The sequence below is a fragment of the Podarcis filfolensis genome (assembly GCF_964270895.1).
Source record: "Podarcis filfolensis genome assembly, chromosome: 9".
Taxonomy (NCBI): Eukaryota; Metazoa; Chordata; class Lepidosauria; order Squamata; family Lacertidae; genus Podarcis; species Podarcis filfolensis.
Window position 1 is genome coordinate 45,150,174 of NC_139610.1, and position 23,141 is coordinate 45,173,314.

The following is a 23,141-nucleotide window of genomic DNA, read 5'->3' on the forward strand; positions in this document are numbered from 1 at the left end:
ATGTCCTGCACCCCCTTGTTAACTTTGTATATATGGCACGTGGGCACACCTCAAAGCACAATCAACCCTCTATGCTTATAAATTAGCATATTCTGATTTTGTACAAATTTGTGGCCTGAGTCCTTTGAATACCTCACAATGCTCAGCTCTGTAATAATACTTATGCATAGATGGTTATGAGTCAGCTGTGTGAATGGGCCTATCAGTAGGGTTTTGTATTAAATTGTCACCTGATTATAAAGTCCCAGCTGTGGCTCAAAAATGTTGGTGTTCTTTTAATGGTGGCTGGAATAGACAATTGACCTGCGTAGGTAGAGGACCTAGGCTTCTCAGATGGATGTGCAATAAGCACTTGGAATTAAGAGGGAGAGAGAGAGAGAAAAGAATAGTTCTGGGGCAATTATCTCTAAAACACAGTGCTACCTTGCATGAGTTAAACTGCTTTTCAGGGAATGTCTGTTTGCTTCTACTTGTGTACTTTTCAGTGCATAATAAGGTGGGGTAGCTGTGGCTCAGTGATAGATGATCTGTTTTACCTGCATATAATCCTAGCTTCAATCAGAAACTTTTTTAAAAAGCTTGTATTTGGAATAAACAATACTCTTCGTTGCCATGAGTTTAAGATTGCTAAAATGTTTACTATTAATAACTGCTCACTTGGGGACTGCAAGTAATTTTATAAGCCATTACTGTGCAAATATTAAAAGTACAATATTGGCAATTGCAAAGATGAACTCATCATTTTTTGTTTAGCAAAACATCCCAAAATCATTAGAAAAATATTGCTGTTCCAAAGGATTGGCAGCTTTTTGCTGCTTGTGGTATGCTATTACTCATGACAAAGCTATGAAACTTTTATTCCAATCCAAAATGTTGAGGAAAAGGTTTCCTGGTTAAGGATAATGTCCAACATTAGTTTCCAGATCCATACCTAGAGTAGACTTATTTAAATCAATGGATTTAAGAAATGAAAGCCCACTTCTCTCAGTGGTTCTACTCTAAGTAGGATTAACGTTGACTAACACCACAGTGTCTTCCGGGATTACATCCTAAATGCAGTAGTATTTTTTTAGCTGAATTAAAATTAGAAGCATGTCTCATACTTATGCTCTCATGACAATGGGGAGCCGGGTGGTATGATTTAATGACGAAAACAAAACTACCAATAACATAATGCCATTATACCAAACAATGGTGTGACCATACTTAGAATATTTGTAGAATTCTGGTCTCTGCCCCTCGAAAAACATGTTGTAGAATCGGAAAAGATTCAGAGAAAGACAACCAAGTTGATCAAGGGGCTGGGTGCAACTTTCCTTTGAGGAAATGTTTTAAAGTGTGGGGCTTTTAGTTTACAGGGAGAAGGCAAGCAAGAAGGAGCAAAACAGAGGTGTATAATATTATGCATGGTATAGACAATTGGATAGGGAGAACTTTTTCCTCATTGTTTTATAATACTAGAAGTAGCAGGTATCTTTTATGGTGCTTCTGTCACCGAGAATAAAGTTGGGAGATTTCAAGCTGTTCAAAATGGTTTCGCCAGCCTGATCCACCAAATGGGCTGGCAGTTCCCTAACCCCCATCTATCCAGTAATCTACACAATGATAAAGATGTGATACTATCATCATGTAGCACTGATTGGCAAGCCATCATCCTACAGTGAAAAAAAAAAAGCTTCATGCTTTACATTTCCTCTAGGATATTCATGAGCAGTACTAAAGTATAATTGATGTTAATTCTACAAGCCATGTTACTTCAGTGGAAAAAGGCTGTTATCTGAACTAATAGGCAGAGCATAAGGTCTAAATGGATGGGGAAATCCCATGACAAGAATTTCTTTTTTTTTTTTTTTTTTTTTTTACTAATCTTTTTATTGATATTTTGGAAACGACATCAAAAAATACAAAAAAGAAAAAAGACTGAAAAGAAAAAAAAGCAAGCAAACAAACAAACAACAACAACAAACAACGCCTATAAACATAAAACAGACAAACCAACATAACATCACTCAATTGGCTTCCTTCCATCTCGGTTTAGGCAAAATAAACTCATCGCTTATCTGCAGATTGTATTATATCAGCTCTTTACATCGCAGGTTTTAGATTCCGCCCACTGTGATTTTGGTAATACCTAAATTGATTTCAATGTAACTTAGAAATTTATTCCAGTCGTTCGTAAACTTAACGATTTTTTGATGCCTAATTTTTTGTGACATTCTAGCTAATTCTATATACTCATATAATTTCATTTGCCATTCTCTAATGGTGGGGATATTGGAAGTTTTCCAGTTTTGCGCTAACAAAATCCTGGCGGCCACCATTGCATATTGAAAGAATGTTTGGTCTTCATTTTTGATCTCCTCTCCGATCATACCTAAAAGGAACGCTTCAGGTTTTTTGGGGAAGGTGTATTTCAGTATTCTTTTTAATTCATCGTAAATTCCATGACAAGAATTTCAAGAGAGATAGATGCATTTATTGGCGATGTGTTTACCTGGGAGAGCTGCTTCCAGCTCATATTGGAGAGACTTCCTGACAGACATTATATTAACAAGTACAATCTGAAGCCAGGAATCCTGGAAGGTTTTCCAGTGTTAAATGTAGACAGTGGGCATTATAAATGTACCTAGCATTGCTTTAGTGACCTTTTAGCTTTTGGGAAGGGAGAACTGTGGTTTGAAAAGGGTGGTGATTGTTAGATAAGGCTGTTTTACTGAATGCTCTGTTCCTGGCCATTTACACAGATCCGTGCATTCAATGGTGACATAATGTACAGCTAAAGCCAGAGCTAAGCTTCTTATATAAAGAGGAACAATCTGCATGTTTGCCACAAAAGCCCCCCAGTTTCTTGGCTCTCAGCTTGCCCTAAATGGATGGTGTGATTTCTCCTTAATGTTTAAATTAGTTCTGTTAAGAAAAGTAATTCATGAAACTACCCTGGTTGCTATATCTTTTCTTCTCTTCTGCTTCTTCTCTTTCTTCTTCTTAATAGATTGTTCCAGGCTGTTAGGCAGTGCTGAACTAGATCCCTCCCCCCAGAAAAATAATCGGAAATCAATGGAGAATAAGAATATCGCATGAGAGAATGAGATCTGCTTTGAAACTTGGAACCAGCCAATAACAGAAGGAATGCCTGTTCCTGCCAAACCTTGCTGGGAGCAGCTGTTGAAGCTCTGTTGCAGCCATGGCAGGGCTGGGAATTCCCCCTGCCCCGACTTTGGTATGGTGGAAGGAGGTGCTTCTGCTAAGGTACATTTCTTCAGCACTTTGCAATCTCCCAGGTGCCCTGTGTTTTGTGTGCTGAAAAAACTCAATAAGCAGAGTTAGTCTTCCGTAGGCTTTAATTGATGTGTGGGCACCCAGGAATGTTGTGGAGTGGAGACCACAGGTGAAATAATTTGTAGAATGAAATAAAGGATACACATAAGCACCCCTTGGCCACCTCAAATGTACGGTGATATTGACCAAAAAAATGCATCTGACCTATGAGAATTTCACCATTTCCCCCCTCTCAGCTTTCATAATTTTCAAATTCGTTTTTTTTTCCTCATTCAATGAGTGAAAGGCAGAACAGGTTTTCAGCACAGCACTAATTCTACCCAACTTAAAGAAAACCAGTTAGACTAATTTTTTTAAGAGGTTCATTAGAAAGCAGAGTCCATAGAAGGCAGCTGTCCTACCACTATCTATATTTCACTACAGTTTTCAGATACAGAAGAACATGTGCACTGGGCACCCATAACCTGGGGTCCAAGTCTGCTTCCGTGGTGGGACATAATAATTGGTCAAAAAGAATGGCCAGGGCCCCACGGGAACTGACTCTGAGCAATAGGATATTGTCCTGAACCTTCTGTAAAGTCAAGTGTCCTCCACCAGGCTCAGAGGCTGATTGGTAAACAATTTCATATGGAAAATCCTTTGGATGGTTGAGAGTTTGTTAAAAACAAGACAAGACAAAATGTGGTTTTATAAAGTTTCAGGGGTCACCTTGCAAAGTGAGATGGTGACTTGCACTGTACTCCGGAGGAGTTATTGTACAGAGGCAAAAAATGAAAAGGAGAGAAAGTTCATCTCTGACCTTCTGCTTTCCTTTTAGATACATAAAAATAGATAGATACTTGCATACATGGTATTTATATACTGGTAAGTTTAGTGGGCTACAGAAATGGATGGCGGAGGAAGCATATAAAGGGTAGGGTGAAAGCTAGTGTTCTTAGTCTGAAATTAAATATTTATCATTGGACTGCACTTTAGTCCAAAGAATCTGAAAATAAATTCATGTCACAAGCCAATTCAAACTTTTTTTGAGAATGGCTGGAAACAGGATTTCTTACATTCCGTATTGGAGTTGGACTATATACAGTCATACCTCTACTTACGTATCCTTCTGGATATGGAATCTTCGGGTTATGGCTACGGCAAATCCAGAAGTGTATACTTCTGGGTTTCGCTGCACACACATGTGCAGAAGTGCTCAATCATGCCGTGAGCATATGCAGAAGCACGCCTCTATTCATGTTATTTTCGGGGTGCAAACGGACCCCTGGAACAAATTAAGTTTGTATCCGGAGGGTCCACTGTAGTTGGTAATATGAATTCTCACAGGTGTTCAACTTGTAGGTCACACAAGGTTAGGGCCACTATAGGAAGAATGATTCCTTATAAGCAGGCATCCTGGAAACCTGTGGAGCACAGAGTCCTTTAGCAGTTTCCAGTACTCCTGGGCCCTTTTCTGTTCCTTTCAGGAATCACTTCCAGCTTCAGGTGACTTTCTTTCCTTGGAAGAACTTGGTGGGGTTGAGGACCAGATCGGACCAGCAGGCAAATGCATTATCTCCTTAATGGGACAAACAGCACACCACAGTGGTATAAGGTGACCTGATGCCTGCAGGGCTCTTGCAAAACACTGCACACCACAGCTCTTTGAAGGGGCTTCCCATGACCCAACAATCAACTGGTTGTTGGGTTTACAGAAGCCCCTTATAAAGTGCTGCCTTCCTCAGTGCTTTGCACAGGATGATCAGCAGTGTCTGCAAAGCCCTTTCAGCTGAGCGACGTTTTTACCTGCCACACACCTGACATCATATAATATGGCATCAGCAGTAGCACAGGGCATGACAGTGCCTGGCTGAACTATGGAATTCCTTCCCACTGGAAGAAGTGGTGGTAACTAACTTGAATATTTCAAAAGAGAGAGAATTTGTCTTTTCAGTTATTATTAGTTAAGGCTATCAGTGGCTACTAGTCATGTTGGCTATGCTCCCTCTCCATGACTGGAGACAATATGCTTCCGAATACCAGTTGCTGGAAATTGCAGGAGGGGAAAGCACTCTTGTGCTCATGTCCTGCTTCCGAGCTTCCCATAGGCATCTGGTTAGAAACAGGATTCAGGACTTGATGAGTCTTGGCTGGATCCAGCAAGCCTTTCTCTTCTACTTGTTATGAGATAAGGATAAAAACTTCTCTGTATCCACTTTCTTCACACCATACACCATCTTATACATCCCCTCTTACTGCATTTCTTTTCTAAACTTAAACGTTCCTTAAGAGTTGCTTCAAGAGAAGAGAAGACTCCCTGGAAAAGACCCTGATGTTGGGAAAGATGGAGGGCACAAGGAGAAGGGGACGACAGAGGACGAGATGGTTGGATAGTGTTTGCGAAGCTACCAGCATGAGTTTGACCGAACTGAGGGAGGCAGTGGAAGACAGATGTGCCTAGCGTGCTCTGGTCCATGGGGTCACGAAGACTCGGACACGACTAAACAACAACAACAAAGAGTTGATTTAATCCCTTGATGATTATTGATTGCCTTTTCTGAACCTATTTGAGTTCTACAATTTTTTTTTGAGTTGACCTCAACTGTGCACAGTACTCCACGATACACTTACAAAATTATTTACATTAAAAAGTTTGTTTTAAACAGAATGTGTTGCAAAGAGTAATTTACAAAGATTTACCCCTAACCATTAGCTTCTTGTAGCACTAGGCAAGAAGCGTTGGGCATTTAGAGGCTAGCTCTAATATGAAGCTTGGGGAAATACCTTCATTCACTGCAGAGCAAAAATGTTTTGGAGAACATTTATAAATGTTTTGTATTTGGAGAACATTTATAAATGTATCTTTTAGCCTTTTCATATTGGACAAATCTACCTCTTTGTTGTTCTTATTTAAAATTCTTTTAGTGGACCCTAAAGTTTTGTGTGCTTCCACTTTAACCTTTGTGGCCCATCCTATACTATTTATCAAATTATATTTTTTCCTCTTTCACCATTGTCCTATCTATCATACTTGGAGTGCACGCCCTCTGAGCAAGCACTGGGTCATTTCTGTGTTCTCTACAATGCTGAGCACACAGTTGGCATTATAAGAATGTCAAATACTAGCAGTGGTCATAATAATGTCAAGTAGCGTAAGTATATTCCTGTTCTATTTTTGTTGCTTGACTGACAGACAGCCACAATCTCATACAGTTATGAACACTGAAGTACCCTCAAAAGCTGTGGGGTTTAAGTGGATATAATTTCTCTGTGTTGTGGCCTATGGCTGTATACACACCACACATTTAAAGCATCTCCTCGAAAAAGAATCCTGAGAACTGTAGTTTATTAAAGGTGCAGGGAATTGTTGCTTTGTGTGTAGTAAACTAGAGTTCTCATTATTCCTTTTTTGGGGGGGGGAGGGTGTGCCTTAAATGTGCTTTATGGTGAGTATGCAGCCTGTGTCTTTTGTAGACACAGAATTTCTGCATATAACATTTTTTTTTAGTTAATTATCTCAGTGAGTGATAGAAAAGCCTTCAAGGTATATGTATTTAGAATTATTAATTCTTAGTTAATTGGTTGTGAAAATGATAGTAATGCTTGTTAAATGTCATTTTCAGTATACACATTTCTTGTTGTTGTTTGCTCTAAAGCTGCAATCCTGCACACAGTGCACACTTACTTGGAAGGAAGCCCTGTGGAACTCAGTAGGATTTACTTCTGGGTAAACATGCACAGACTCAGGCCCTACAGCTTTCATATTTTTATATTTGGATGAAAAATAGCAAAATAATTCCACAAAAGCAAAACTTAAAGAGGAATGTTGACTTTCTAGTTAATAAAAGATTATTTAGAAGCCTGGTCCAAGATCCTTACTATACAGCTGCAGAATACCTGCCGATTTCATTGCCATGCAAGGTCAGTAAGTCAAATACAGTGGCTGTATTTTAAAAAGGTTGAATAGCTTTATGATCATTGAGACCATTTATAGCTGTGAAAGCTCAAATACAGTTAAATGTGACAAGGTCTCAGGCCGTAGGGCAAAAGTATATTGTAAGGCTTTAAAAAGATTTTTGCCCTAGATAGGAGGAGGTATTATATATATATATATATATATATATATATATATATATTAGAAAGGAATTGTAAATATATTTTCACTAGAGTTTTCTTTTTTCCCCAAGAAAAAGATAAAGAAACATAATATAGCATAAATGTGGACGCTGACAAAAATAAAATAATTAGAGCAAATGTATTACGTAAACAGGAAACAAAATCTGTGGCACACTGGTTATATCCAAGGTGCCTATCTAGTCCAATCCCCTGCAATGCAGGAATATGCATCTGCCCCATATGGGGTTCAAATCTGCAACCTTGGCGTTATCAGCGCCATACTCTAACCAGGCATGCTTAAATAACAACCATCCTCTTCCAACTCTCCAATTCTATGATTCTACAACAAAGTCATTGTCATACATATAAATGAAGCAACTTATGGACTAATGATACATAAGGCATAGACTGGTAGACTCATTTGACATAACCAGTCATCTTTTGGCTTCAGCAGTTGGCAATTTAGGGTTGTGTCCAATGAAGTTATTGTGCTTGTCCACTTAAACAATGGAACTTCTCTTTCTTTTCCTTTTCTTGCATGCCCGTGTACAGGCACATACACTCAGATCCTGGGAGGCGGGCGTCCTCAACGCTAGATGGAGGCTGGGGCAAGAAGAGAAGGAATGGAAGTTCTGTTGCAAGAACAGATGTCATTCTGCAAGCACATTGACTTCACTTGAAACGACCTCCAGTGTTTGCTACCAACAAACACCAGGGCTAGTTCATGGTATTTATGGATTGTGGAGAACATTTCCTATGACAACAGTTTCCATAAGCTTATGCAGCTTTGTTGCACAGCAAGTCTGTCTTTGCAGGGAGTTCAGCTAAGGTGCCTTAGGAATCCTTGTAAGTATTGCTCTGCCAACAAAGTGGATCTCCATCTGCAGGATGGTACCTACGCTACAGAGGAGCCCCCAAAATGCTTGATGAAATTCCACCTGGGGCAGGGTCCAAAAAGGAGCATGTGGGGGAAGGTCTAGAACCCAAGAAATCCCAAGCCCCCTTGTTTTTCCCAACATTACCCTCAAAAGGGCTGAAAACTATGCCTGCCCTGGAGTTGACGTAGTTAATTCCTCTTCTATTGGTGTCAATGGGAAGCTTTTTAATTTGATGGAAGAAAATAAAGAAAAAAGCCCCCCCCCCTTCCCACTATGCTTGCAGAAAACTAGTAGGACATAAACCTTGGCAGTAGCTCCACCATGGACCCCCCTCCTACACAATCCATAGTATTGTTTTTTGTTGCAACAATAAAAAATAAAAAAAGCTTGCAGCATCTTAAAAACTAACACATTCATTACGGCATATTTTTGTAAATTACAGCCATCATCAGATGCATAATATTGATTCCTGCACTGCTCCATTGAAAGCAAGCTTGAACATCCTATGACCCACCAAGCTAAATGAAAGACCACCATCCATTTACAAGGGTGGCCCACAAGAGGCTCAGTAAGTCTCTCTCTGTTTATTTATCCATGCCTGGGATTGAATAGAAAAATACTGTTCTATTTCCACTTTCTCCTTATCTATGATCCAATGCATCTTCCTTCTAGCTGCTCCCAGTAGTGACAGACAGCATCTATTGTCCTTTGGGACACTAAAGGAATTCTGGTATAATATCACTTAAATATAAACTGGCCATTTCCTCATTTTAGTTCGGTAAAAATGGGAAAGCAGCAATGCAGCACCATAAACATTGATAATTCTCTAGTTTGACAGATATTGCTGCAGGGATCTATACTTGATCCTGTTTTCTTTATGGTGTTTAATGATCAGGAAGAAATGTTACAAAGCAAGCTAATTAAATTTAAGGATGCTACTTGGGTTGAATGGACTTGTTTACAGTGAGGAGGTCACAGAATTCAGGTGTGAACTTTGCCAATGCAAGGACAAGCACCATGTTGTGTGCTAGGACATCGTAAGATGTTTATGGACGCATCAAGTGTGCATTTATGTGTTTCTATGTAACAGTAGTAGTCTCCAATCCAATGTATGGACATCAGATGATGGGAAATAGGATTATCAATGATGGGAAAAGAGAGTATAAATGCCGCATGACAGGGGTATACAATGTGGTACCAGTCAGATCTCATGGCCTACATCTCCCATCATTCCTGACCATGCTGGCTGGTTCTGATGGGAGTTGTAGTCCACACCATTTGGATGGAACCACATCTTTATGTGGTCTACCCCTGCTTTATATAAATTTCCTGGGAAAAGTTCAATTTCGTATGGAGGTAATGAAATTGCTGTATCACCAAAAGGCTGTGACTCAATGATTTTATAACATTTTCTGGGGGATCTGCATGTATATGGTGATATACCCAGGGTTTCCTAAACTTGGGTCTCCACCTGTTTTTGAACTACAATTCTCACCATCCCTGACCACTGGTCCTGCTAGCGAGGGATGATGGGAGTTGTGTTAGTTTTTGTTTCCTCACTGTACAGCTGCTTGCAGTCACAGGACTGTGTTTACATTCCAGAGTCCAGATACTGTTGGAGTCTCACGGGAAAGGGAGACGGGATGTGACGTTACTGGTTTCCTGTTTCCTTTGTTCCTTTGTTCCTTTGTGTTCAGTTGCTCTCTGCTCTCATAGAGAGAAGATGGATATTTCTTTGCTCTTTGCATAGCTTAGTAATAAAGCATGGTGTGTAGCCCATACCTATCTCATCCTTCCTCTGTGGTGTTGTTTTAATGCTCTGCTGGGAGGGCTCGGAGGAAGATGAGCCTTATCAGCTCGGACGAACGGAGCTGAAATCCCAGTAAGTTGTAGTCCAAAAAGAGCTGGAGACCCAAGTTTAGGAAATTCAAGTTTGGATTTCCCAATTTTGAGAAATCTATTTTGATACCCTTACACCAGATTGCATGGCAAGGCCCCAAACCAGCCCCTTGTTAGAATAAAATTCACACTGACACAGAATTTTGGTTTAAGATTATTGGGCAAAATTTTAGGCCACAACTTTATTGATTACAGAAATGTGAACGGTATTGGCTTAGGCATTGGCAAAGGACTATATCAGACTCCTGCCCCCTTTGCAGGAAGTCAGTAAGGGTAAATCACCCAAAGAGGAAGCCACATCAGGGGAACCTGCCTGTAGCTCTCCTCGGTGTCCCCAGAGGCCTGGCATGGCCCTAGCACCTCAAGTGGACTTCAGACAGGATCCAGGCCCTGGATTCCTTTAATGGAATACCCTTGGTCAATGAAGGGGCAGGCGATGGCTGACCTCCCCTCTCCCACAAATCAATGAACCAATACCTAACCGCCAAACCTTACAAAGTTGTGACGATTGCTAAGAGGTAGACGAAAACCAAGTGGCCAGTGGCAATCTGCCAAAAAGGAAAATTCCTACCTGGCCCACGTCCTAAGACAGGCGACCAACCAAAGTCCAAAGCAAGGCCAGAGGACATCTAAAATAAAGGGCGGGTAGGTGGGTGTTTGGCAGCGCAAAGCAGGTGCCTGACACGCGTCACACTGCCACTTTTTTATCCCTCCATGATCACCCCACACAAAAGTGATTGTCCAAGAAGCTGGGGTGATTGTGGTGCCACCCTGGCATGACGCCATTACTCTGCCCACGCCAGGGGAGGAGGAACCAACCTGGGGGTCTGCCCACAACCAGGACCATCCTTAAAGATGATCCCACTTATCCTGCTACAAAGATTTCTGTAGAATGGATCCACCCTGAAGGAAATGAAAAAAAATATTTATTTGAGAAATAAGTTTTAACTCTCTTCTATTTACTGTACAATAATGAATAACTCTTTTCCATGTTGCTTCCTCTCAGAAATGAATCTTCATGTTAGTAGACTGAGCCACAGAGGCAGCAGGAGATGGATGTTGATTCTGTGTAAATGTATCACAATGGGTTAGTATGAATGAAAAGACATATAGAGTGACTGCCAGCAGTGTATGTCTCTGAGAGACAAGGGAAACAGGGCTGCAAATGCCAATAAGGTTTTAGTACTAACCTAGCAGCTTCTCTGTGTTAGACCCTTAAGTGTCAGTTTATGTAGGTCATTCTGTAATTGTCAAAATGTCTTTAGGATGGGGTATAGGCTATTGCTGCCTCTCCTATGGTGGCCTGACACCCTCTCTGACTACACTGATTTTTGTAACTTTGTACAACTAGCAAGAATGACAAGCATTGCAATGTCAACTTACATCCTATGTTTCTCCAGCAGTAAGTTGCATGACATTACCCCTAGCAGCATCCTTGCTGCACACAATACTGAACACCATTTTGCTGGCCCTGCTATTGTTCTAGATTGGAACTAGATTGGAACTTTAGACAGCATATACAATGGGCAGGACCCTCTAGGTGCTGAGCAGTGCCATTGCTGGTTAGGGCTGATGGAAGCCAGAGGCAAATAACAGCTGTAGGATTGCAGGCTCCCAAGCCCAGGTATTGGTTTTGTCTTCAAATGGTATAAATACATTGCTGCTATCTTTATCTTCAGTTGCTTGGGCTGTGGCTTCCAAGTTAAATCTCCTCAATATATTGCCTAGAAATCTACTGCTGTGCCTACGAATTATTTTAAGATATACCCTTGATTTGGTTCCAGCTGTGCATGGGTAATGGAGAACAGCTTCAGTATGAACAAAAAGACCTAACAGACCAGATGGAAAGTGACTTTGTTGATCAGTGTTCATAGCTGAATTGTAATATGCAGACATGAGTAAGCTTAGATGAGCCAAGATAAGAAGACTCCCAAGGTCTTTGCCATTTTTTTTATTTCTATTTTTATAAAGTTGTTTATCAGATATGTTAAGTATTTAGGTTTGATTTGCATTTCTATTTTCATTTCCCATCGGAAGTGACTCTTTTCTTCTGGTTTGATTTTCCTTTCTTTTTAAATCAACAGCATTTAACATTCGTTCCATCTCTTAGTGTTTGTGGCTTCCTTTTCTTGAGGCAATTGTCAGATGCTGGAAAATCAGACAAAATGAAAAGTAATCATTTGCGAACTGAAGTTGGGTGTTACTTAGTGTGTCAGCTGGGGATGGAGGAGAAATTTGGTTCTATTCACATGCTAGTATGTGTATGCACTTCCTGAAACAATAAGTGAAATGAAATACAACTATCCCTCATAAGGTACATATCTCTGAATTTCTCAGTGCAATTCTCCAACCAACAAAAGTGTACAAAGATATAGATAGATGGTAGATAGTCAGACAGACAGACAGATAGAGATGATTGATAGATAGATAGATGATAGACAGATGATAGATAGATAGATAGATAGATAGATATGTAAAGGGTACATTAAAATGCATCATTTATTTATTGATCTGTTCATAGGATTTCTCACTGCCCTTCACTATAAGGTCTGCGGATGGGTTACAGTAGTGTAAACATATTAGCATAAATATCATGTAATAATAAAGGTCCGTATAGTAAAAGCTATGGTTTTCCCAGTAGTGATGTATGGAAGTGAGAGCTGGACCATAAAGAAGGCTGATCGCCGAAGAATTGATGCTTTTGAATTATGCTGCTGGAGGAGACTCTTGAGAGTCCCATGGACTGCAAGAAGATCAAACCTCTCCATTCTGAAGGAAATCAGCCCTGAGTGCTCACTGGAAGGACAGATCCTGAAGCTGAGGCTCCAATACTTTGGCCACCTCATGAGAAGAGAAGACTCCCTGGAAAAGACCCTGATGTTGGGAAAGATGGAGGGCACAAGGAGAAGGGGACGACAGAGGACGAGATGGTTGGATAGTGTCTTCGAAGCTACAAACATGAGTCTGACCAAACTGCGGGAGGCAGTGGAAGATAGAAGTGCCTGGCATGCTCTGGTCCATGGGGTCATGAAGAGTCGGACACGACTAAACGACTAAACAACAACATGTAATAATCCAGTGGTGGAAATTGCTTACAAAATGCCATATTAGGCAAAATAGCAAACAAAAATGTGGTTGCTCTTGTAATGAGGAGGACTCCAGCAAAACTGGGGCGCAACCTAATGTTTCCTCCACATGCAAAACAGAATTTATGACATGGGGCCTTCCCATCTCACCCTTACCTCTGTATCTCCCTGAGCACTCCTCAAATATGTTATTGTGTGTTGGGAATATAGTGGGATATGATCAGCTGGTGTCCCTTACAGCTGGAAGACAGGAAGACAATAGGTGGAGCCAGAGCCAATGTGAAGCTGAGCCTACTAATTCTAGTTTTGTTCCTAGCCAATTCCCTGATGAGTTCTACAAGAGCAACACTGAGATGAAGAAGGAAGAAACTGACAGTCAAAGCCACCCTCTGGACTCATTGTAAGTAAGAAAGTAGGAAGGTGGGACCCGCTGGTGAGAGACAGATGTTGGTGGGGCTCTGACCATCCTCCACAGGAGCAGGGGGACTGTAATGTAGACAGAAGAAGAGCTGCTAAAAACCACTTCTTTCCCTTACGTGCGTTGTGCAGCAACGTAAGAGCCAAGTCATCCTACTGACAATGTACTGTTGCGAGACTCTGGAAAACAGCCACAAAAAAGACATGTTTCCAGAACAGTTCAGCATCTGCACTCTCACACCATCACTTTCTTATCACAAGGGATTTTGTGAGAGGAGAAGAGAGGAAAATACAAGAAGCAGCTAAAGAAATTGCTTAAAGAAAGAATCTGCTTATTCCATATGATTTTCGGGATACATTACATTAAGCAAAGACTGTGTGGTTGCATAGTCTTCATTCATTCCTTCCCTCCATTCTGTGAATACTTAAGCAGGCATGTTGACCTTTGCATGAGTAAAGTTAAGCCTCCATGCAATCATTCTGGAAACTAAGAGCTAATTAGCAGTTTCTTCGTGCAACAAAAGTTCGTTCAGTTTGTTATTTTTATTTTTTTTAGACGAGCACTGTGAGCTGTCAAAATCAACTAGGTTATTAGCATTGGAATCAGAAACACTTGTGATAAGAAAGAAAGATGGTAAATTAAACATTCATATTTTATCTCAGTTTCTGAAATATATGTTCTTAAGTCTACTTTGAAGTACGTGATTAAATTCTCTGAAGCCTTTTTATCTCCTCTTGATTGCTAAAATTCCTATCAGTGCCAAAATGCATAGCTGGTACTATATATAATCAAACTTGTTTCTTTATCTTCAAAAGTAAGATCTAACTTGTTATGAATAAACATAAACAGTGCGCCTGTTTCTCGTTCATTAAATATAAGTTTTAATAGAAGAATGGGGCATGCTCAGCAATGGCAGATGGTTTTGCATCCAGTCTTCCAAAGTAGACTGGGATGCCTCTGGTCCAGTTTCTGGATATCACAGGTCTTTTTTTGGATGGACTGGTGCCCACATTATAGCATTCATTCATGCATGTTCAAGCAGCTGACAGGGGTGTATTTTGTTCTCCCCCTTCCTATTTTACCATCACAACAATCCTATAAAGTAGGTCAGTTTTCATAGAGTTTTTTTAAAAAAAGAAACTTATGTACAGCTCCTGTTGTAGCACTATTAAATTTGGTTTCATTCTTGATTTATTAATAATTTTATTATTAGAATAGAATTTATATAGCCTCTATTTCTGTAGTTACATAGCATTGGAATGGGGTGGCAATGTTGTTGGGGTTACAGGTAGGTAGATGTGTTGGTCTGCCATAGTCGAAACAAAATAAAAAAAATCCTTCCAGTAGCACCTTAGAGACCAACTAAGTTTGTTATTGGTATGAGCTTTCGTGTGCATGCACACTTCTTCAGATTGGGCTCCAATATTTTGGGTGGGGAACAGACTTTTGTCTCTTGTGGCAAAATTTGTAGGTCTTCACTGATTGTGCCTAGTCAGATAATTTACAAAGGTTCCTAAATCGGAACCACATTTTCCTCACAACAATAGTGTTTTGGGATAAAGGCAGACAGCCAATAATATGGGGAGCACACCAGCCCAGTGGCATTTCCCTGTCTCTATGTGTGAATAACTGTCAGCCTGAAGTGTCTGAAAATGGGCAGAGAAATTGAAATCTGGGTGGGGGAGGAAGATATAACCCAATACAAAAAAAAAAAGGAAATTGAAAAATAAAGTAACAGTAATAACAAAGCATAATAATTTACAATTACTGGCCTATCAATGTAATTTACAGAGTTGCCATGAGATAGTATTTGGAAGAGTCTGCCAAAAGAATGGCAATTTGCATGTAATTGCCGATAATGTGTCTCCTTTTCCTTTACTGAGTTTTTTGTATTTCACATGTTACTGGGATTCAATTTGCCTTCTGTTTGCTTTGCTTGTCTTATATAATACTGTGTTGCTCAGATATGAAAATGGAATTTTCATACTCATGTCATCTGCTCTAAGGCATCAATGTAAGAACAAGCCTATACTCTGGTTTCTCAGTGTACAGTAAAAACCCAAATGAAATAAAGAATGAGACAATTAGTTTACATGCAAAATCTTGTATTTTCAGCTTAGTTTGAAAGTATATCCCAATACGAATATTTTGATATGAAACAGAGGATAGGAACTATGACTGGGTAGTAATACATGTATTGCTGATGAAGTAGTTTTACATGGTTATTTTACATGGTAATTTTTGTATTCATGCAGTGTCCTGTATTCAGATGCTTACTGAGGTGGCGTAGGAAAACAGGTTCCAAGGCCACCAGCAATATAAGCCGTTATTCACAATGCTAACAAAGTTGAGGAGGGCTCCCCAAAATATTATGTACACAAGCACCCTTGGAAAGAGGGACCCAGTTTCCAAGTTAATCTCTGTCAGCCCTCTTTGTCAATTTTCCTTCTAAAGCAAAACACTGACAATATCTTTCAGTAACTGGTGGTGAGGAAACACTACAGCTTGGGTACTAATTTCCATGTACAGAATTCCACTAACACAAAGGGTCTTTCTTACCTCTCCCTTTCTGCCACCTTTCTCACTACCCTACCAAATGTGGTGTTGAGGGCTGGGGGTACCCTCTGTGACAGGGAGGGATGTGCTCAGTGAGAAGTGTAAATTAACAAAACAACACCGGGGGGGGGGGGGCAGGACCACCACTCTTGTGCTCACATAGCAAACCTGTTATCATGTAAATACCTTATTTGAGTTAATTCATTCCCTAATTAAAAAAAAAGCAACAACTTTTTATATGTTATGCAACATTCCTTGGTCAGCAATGTCACTGAAGTCATATGGTCATATAGTCCTTTAAAAATAAATAAAGGTGTAGACACTTGTAATTGTGTGCAGACACAACCAACAGTCTAGTAGTGTACAGATTAACTACTGTCCCTGTACAATGTATGAACACACAATCCTGGGTAAGCAATGTTCAAATACTCAACTTCTCAAATAAATATCTGAGTGCCATGTATGACCATTCTAAACAGCAAACAAACAAAAGCATGTGGATATGAGCAGCTTGAACAGGTCCAACCACACACTGTCCTTTTAAGATGTTGATAACTGCCTCTGAATGAGAAGATTTATCACTGATGTGGGCACTGAGCTATATAAAACTCTAGTGAGTAAAATATAACGCTTAGCTCTTTCATCAAGGTCTCACCTTTACTTAATGTTCTTTTTTCTTAGTCTATGGGGTGGTGGATAGGGTGGGACAGAATCCTGGACCCGTAGAATTTTATGATGATTAAATATTACTTTCATAATGGTAGGTGACTCCATCTATTAATTCTTTAATCTATCATTTTTTGTACACTCAGTAAGAAAGCAAAATAACTCAAAGACAGAGCTATGTGTGTGGTAAAAGTAATATATGGCCCTTCATTTCAGGTGGTATATATAACATATTCTATGGCACTGTAATGGAATGTATTTAATTTTCATTCATCTTCCTTGACATTTTAAGAGTTCTGAGGACACATGGTTTAAACACCTTTTCTGCACCCACAACTAGAGATTAGATTATGTAACCCATGTGACTCCATTGCCTATGACATCATCAGAAGCTTCTATGTATCCCTGACCCTTCCTCAAATGAGCTTCTGCACAGATGCTGATCAGACAATTGTGCAATAAGTCTTAAAACATAGAAAGATCCCTGTATTTATGTGTAGGCTTGCTCAAATAACTTTGTCTATCTTTTGATAAAAGATGGCTAACATAATTTCTATTCTTATGTCCAAGGAACACTGCTGCAAATGAGAGCACGTGGTGGTAGGCGTGATGGATCTATTATTTTTTTTTAAAGGTACCCCTGCCCGTACAGGCCAGTCTTGACAGACTCTAGGGTTGTGCGCTCATCTCACTCTAGAGCCAGCGCTGTCCGCAGACACTTCCGGGTCACGTGGCCAGCATGACGAAGCTGCTCTGGCGAACCGGCACCAGAGCAGCAGGTTTGTGCTAATATACATGTGTTCATTCATAAATCCATTCCATCCCATTTCCTCATTAAATATGCAATTTGAAATAGTTCTGGGCAAATGTGATTTGTAAATTTATTTTTAAAAGCATATTTGACAATAAAATATTTTTTTGGGAAAAAATGTATGTTTCAAATATATATACACATTGCTAAACATATTTTGTCAAAAATGCATAGAATCATAGGATTGTAGAGTTGGAAGGGTCCCTGAGGTTCACTGAATCCAAAAACCCTGCAATGCAGAAATAAATTGGACAACAAATAGCTCCTTTGGTTGAGCATGAGACTCTTAATCTCAGGGTCATGGGTTTGAGCCCCACATTGCAGAAAATATTTCTGCATTTCAGGAACTTGGTCTAGACGACCCTCAGGCCCTTCCAAATCTATACTTCTTTGATTTTATGAATGGGTGCACTGTTACTAATAGAATCCTTGCCAACTTCATGCACCATGGACTATTAGTAGAGCAGACATCATGTTTTAATGCATTTTTGATCTGAGAACTGCATTGCAAATATTATAGAAGTGTGAAATTCAAAGGAAAATTAAGTTCTGGTCTATGAAGTGCAGATCAGGCCAGTTCACACTAAAATTCACAGAAATTCAATTCCCCAAGCATCTCTAACTTATAATACTGGAATTGCTAGAGCAATAAGAAGCAATTGATTTCTATCAAGAGGTTCAGTGTCATATAGTGGCTAAAGTTGGGTTTTGATGTGGGAATTTAAGGCTAATTATTAAGCCATGAAATTCACTGGTGGCGTTGAGCAAGTCAGGATGTCTCAATCTAATGTTCCTCTCAGGATTGTTGTGATGATAAAATGGGATAGCTCCTAAGACAATGGGACAAACCCAAATTGCAGCATAAACAGAATGCCGCAATGAATGGGGCAGCCAACGTGGAATTGTGTTTAGCACGTTGGTGTCTGCATGTGTGAATCTGTCCACTACTGCTAGGCAACTATAGATGGAACAATGCACCTGAAATCTTTTGCAAACTTTGCAAGCTAGTGCTGGGCTGAAATCTATGCTTCAATTTCTCAAGCCAAGGGGGGGGGGTATTCCCCAGTAAAAGCTACATCTGTTTTTCTGCTTTATTTACAGGGCATTTTAGGATGTCTTCAGAGGCAGGCTGAATTCAACTAGCATTGTTGAAGAACGCAGAGAGAGAGGAACAGAAATTTTCAATGTTTGCTTGTTTGCCCCATGTCCATAACATAAATTAATCCAGAGAATATGATGTATATTCACTGCTGTTGCTGTTTTCAGTCTGCAAATGAAGCTTAATTGATGCCCTTTTCCCATTTGCATTTCCTTTGCACTAAACAACCTTCCATTGAAATGAATGGTGTGAGATAACAACTATGTGATTAATTACGTAAAATTACACCACAGCAGACAGGAAAGTGAATAACATAACTTTGTTGGAAGTAGAACCACATCAGAAGAGAAACAGCACTGCAAAAAGTGTACAGTGAAGGCACCTGCCTAATATCAATGGAGAGGTAGTTTCAGAGAGCAAATGCTGCCACACTGAAAGACTGATTTCTCACAAGCGCAGAATGCACATTATGTGGCACTGAAAAATGCCATTTCCACATATCTGAAGACTGTTCATAAACTTCAGCTAGTGCAGAATTCAGCAGCCAGGTTGCTCACTTGAGCAAGATAGTTTGAGCATATTACACCAATCCTGGTTCGACTGCACCGGCTACCAATTAGTTTCTGGGCCCAATTCAAAGTGCTGGTTTTGACCTGTAAAGCCTTAAACAGCTCAGGACCGCAATACCTCAAGGACCACCTCTTTCCATATGAACCTACCCATGTGCCACCTGCTCGAGAGGTCCAGAGAGTGGCAACATAAGAACAGGACTTCTCTGCAGTGGCTCCCCATCTGTGGAATGCTCTCCCCAGGGAAGTTTGCCTGGCGCCTTCATTATGCACCTTTAGGCGCCAGGCAAAAACATTCCTTTTTAACCAGGCCTTTGGTTGACCTGACATTCTATACCCTTTTAAAATGTGGCTTTTTTGGGGGGGGGTGTTATTGGGTTATTGTTTTTATTTTTATTTTATATATTGTGATTTTTTTCCCCTATGAACCACCCTGAGACCTCCAGGCATAGGGCAGTATATAAATAAAATAAATAAATAAAATAATTAAATATCAAAAAAGTCAATCAGCTATGCATGGTGCAGGCAATCCTACAAGTAAACTGGTCCCAGCTATTGAGGGCTTTATATACGAATAATAACACCTTGAATTTCTCTAGTAACAAATCAGCAGACACTTCTAAACTGGAATTTAATATGCTAACAGGGTTTTTACTGCTGTCAGCAATCATGCAGCAGCATTGCAGAAATTGCAGTTTCCAGATGAAGCATAAGGGAAGCCTTACACTAAGTGCATTGCAATAACCCAGTCCTGAAGTCACAAATGCATAGATTTCTGTCCTGGGACAGAAATGGCTATCCTGAGTCAATAATGGCCACATGTTAGCTGAAGCTGATACAATGTACTCCGAGTTACAGAGGCTACCTTAATGTCATACATATGCCAGCTGTGGGGGGAAATGCAATTGTTCTTGGAGATGTTAAATGTTGATAGTAAAAAGAAGCAGGTCTAATACAAAATGCCATTAAAGAATAATCTGATTTCCCTTCCTGGTAAAATTAAGCATGCAAAATAAGCATTTCAGAAGATATGACTTGGATCAATAGAAATGATCCCCAACCCCGCAACAGCCAAATCCAGATGTCAGGTATGATAATATAACAGCAGTTGCCGTAAATGATCCAATATGTCAGATGCTACTGAAAGATGGGTGGGGAGTAAGATAAAATTCAGTTGAATTAGCCTTGCTGAGATAATTATATCTGTAATGATGCCCATCTGTATTTAAAATATTAAGAACAACCCTGCAGTAAATTTGTAGTAAAGGGGAGACCCTGCAGTAAAACTGTAGTAAAGCAAAACATCTTTGAGTGCCTTATTATACTCCTTCATTCAAAGGGTTAAATAAAGCAAACAATGCTTCAGCCCCCATGTCATCAAGGTATATTTGCTTCCTTCCTTGCAAATGCACTGCTTGTACATCATGAAAATAAAAACCGGGGTGTGTGTGAATACTTTTAAAGAGACAATGACAAGGCTGAAACACAGAGAAAGAAGAAGAAAGAAGTATCATTGATGTGTGGATGGCAATTAATCCAGCCATAGAAAATCAAATTATAAGTAGCAGTTTAAATATAGTGTAGTGGCAATGACTTAATTATCAAATCCCTTCTGCATGCCTGATCTGAAAAATTAACACCAGGTTGATGTTCAGGTAAAAGCTATATTTCACAACACCTTTGCTGAAATTTCTGGGTGCTCAAGGCATCGAACCATTAAGACTGAAAGAATTTATATTCCTGAAGACTGAACATATACAATACTGAAACTGAAGATAGAAGAGTCATGCCGAAGGCAGCGGCTTTTTTCTATTTCTGGATTTCCATTCCTTCATATTATGTGCGATTAGTCACAAATGGATTCTTATGCATCTTCTTTGGCATCACCCTTCTCATCTCTGCTTGAACAGGACAGAGTGTTGTACAATAAATAGCATTTGCTTGTTTGTCACAAGATTCTCTCCTTGCCATTAAAGGTTTTGTAGGCATTGAAATGCCACATGCAGTGCTATTCCCTTGTTCATATAAATGTCACTTCGGAATGGTTTATTTCATGAGCTCTGGAATGTACTTAGCTGTGGCAAATTACCATCTGATGGGCAATTTGCTACTATTCGTGCTTGCCTGTGTCACCTGCCCCTTTTGCAGTGGTTTCCCTGTGACCGCTGCACTTTAAATTGAGGAGTGGGTGTAAGTAACTTGGAAGGTGATAATAGAGGTCACAGCATTTAGTGGGATTACATTCTTTCTGCCTTTCCTTTTCCTATCCTCACCCAGCTTCCGATTTTCCCCTTTCTCCTCCAGCTTGGTTTCCTGCCCCCTTGGTGGTCTAACGAATACCAAATAGCAGATGTTGTTCCTTCAATATTGCAAACCAACTTTGAAAGTGGAGGCTGGAGTATGCGTCTTCACATGGGGCAAGCAATTCCCCCTGCTCTTCAGCTGTCACTAATTTGCTTAGCCTGCTGTTCTTTTGGTCACAAAACATTTGCAGTTCCACAAATGCATAAAGATTACCAGTCCTCTAGTGGGGGTATTGCAAGGAATGGAGGAGATGGAGAATTCTATCAAGAATTTCTGTGGTCCCTTTAGGCTGTTGCTTCACAGCTCCCTTATATTTATCACTGTCCCAGTTGGTGTCTCTGCTTCTTCTGAACCAATCCTGAAATCATTCTATGAAGTTAGAGGAGCCGGAATTCACAAAAAGTGTAGTGAAGATGAATATTGCAAGTGTCTGTAAGGACAAAGCCCTTGCTCATTAATCTGAACAGAGCACCACAGAGACTCTCTCTTCAATTCACCTGATAATTCCCTTGGATTAGCAGCTGCAGTTGATTGAAAGTGAGCAACCTGATTCTTTAGAGATTTCATGAAAATCTCAATTTCTCTGTTGGTTCACGTGGATTTAGAAAATGCAAGCTTTTATAAAACTAAAAGTAAAACCCCATGCCCCTAAACACACACACACACAGAGAGAGAGAGAAAGAGAGAGAGAGGAGTTTTATAAAGTTCAGAGGGGGGGGGGGGTTTATAAAGTTCATTGCTTTCAGCTTTCATGCAGTATCTGGTTCTACTCAGCTCAGCAAATAACCTTGCTTAAACTGAAACATGGTGCAGTTCCATAAATCAGTAACTATAGTTCTGCAGGTTGAAATTAAGAACTCGCCGTTCTATTAGGTTTCTTTTGTTACTAAGTTATTAATGTAGGGCCAATTTAAACTTCCCAAAGTGCATGGTGGTAATGCACTATTGGCAGGTTTGGTTTGCTTATGGAAAAGTTGCACAATTTTTTGACCATGCACCTATCTCATAACTCAGTCCACAGTAAGCTATGCCATTGCAAAGCTGCTGAAAACAAAGTTATGACATGGTGGTAAATATTACAATGGGTGAGGTTCAACATAGTGTATGTGTCCCCTTGAAGCAATGGGGTTTCTCCTCCCTCTCCTCCCTCTGCAACACCTTGATAGAACTGGTAGTCCTAGCATGAAAGTGGATTCCCACTGTGAAACTAGGTAGACAAAACTGGATCTCACCCTCTTTTCTGGTTTGTCTTGTATCTTCATTGGGTTTGTATTCTCATGTGACCTGCTTCACAGGCTCATTTTCACAACCGAAGAGTCAGGCAAATAATATTATAAATAACTTATAGTTTCAGATTGTGTTGCAGCAAAACCAACAAAGAATCTTTTGCCAATTTAGAGACTCACAAATTTATTATGGGATAAACCTTTGTGGCTTACAGCAAGTTGTGTTTATAGGGAAGCAAATGAATGGCCCCTTTA

The 23,141-nt window shown here is 40.0% G+C and overlaps 1 long non-coding RNA gene across 1 annotated transcript; it reads left to right on the plus strand.

Moving 5' to 3' along the window:
• The first annotated feature begins 3,809 nt into the window (after positions 1 to 3,809).
• Positions 3,810 to 18,920, plus strand: LOC310742509. The gene is made up of 5 exons (XR_014538483.1): positions 3,810 to 3,892; positions 8,695 to 8,820; positions 11,158 to 11,238; positions 13,554 to 13,637; positions 18,790 to 18,920. It is a non-coding gene; the product is annotated as an uncharacterized lncRNA (long non-coding RNA).
• The last annotated feature ends 4,221 nt before the right edge of the window (positions 18,921 to 23,141 follow it).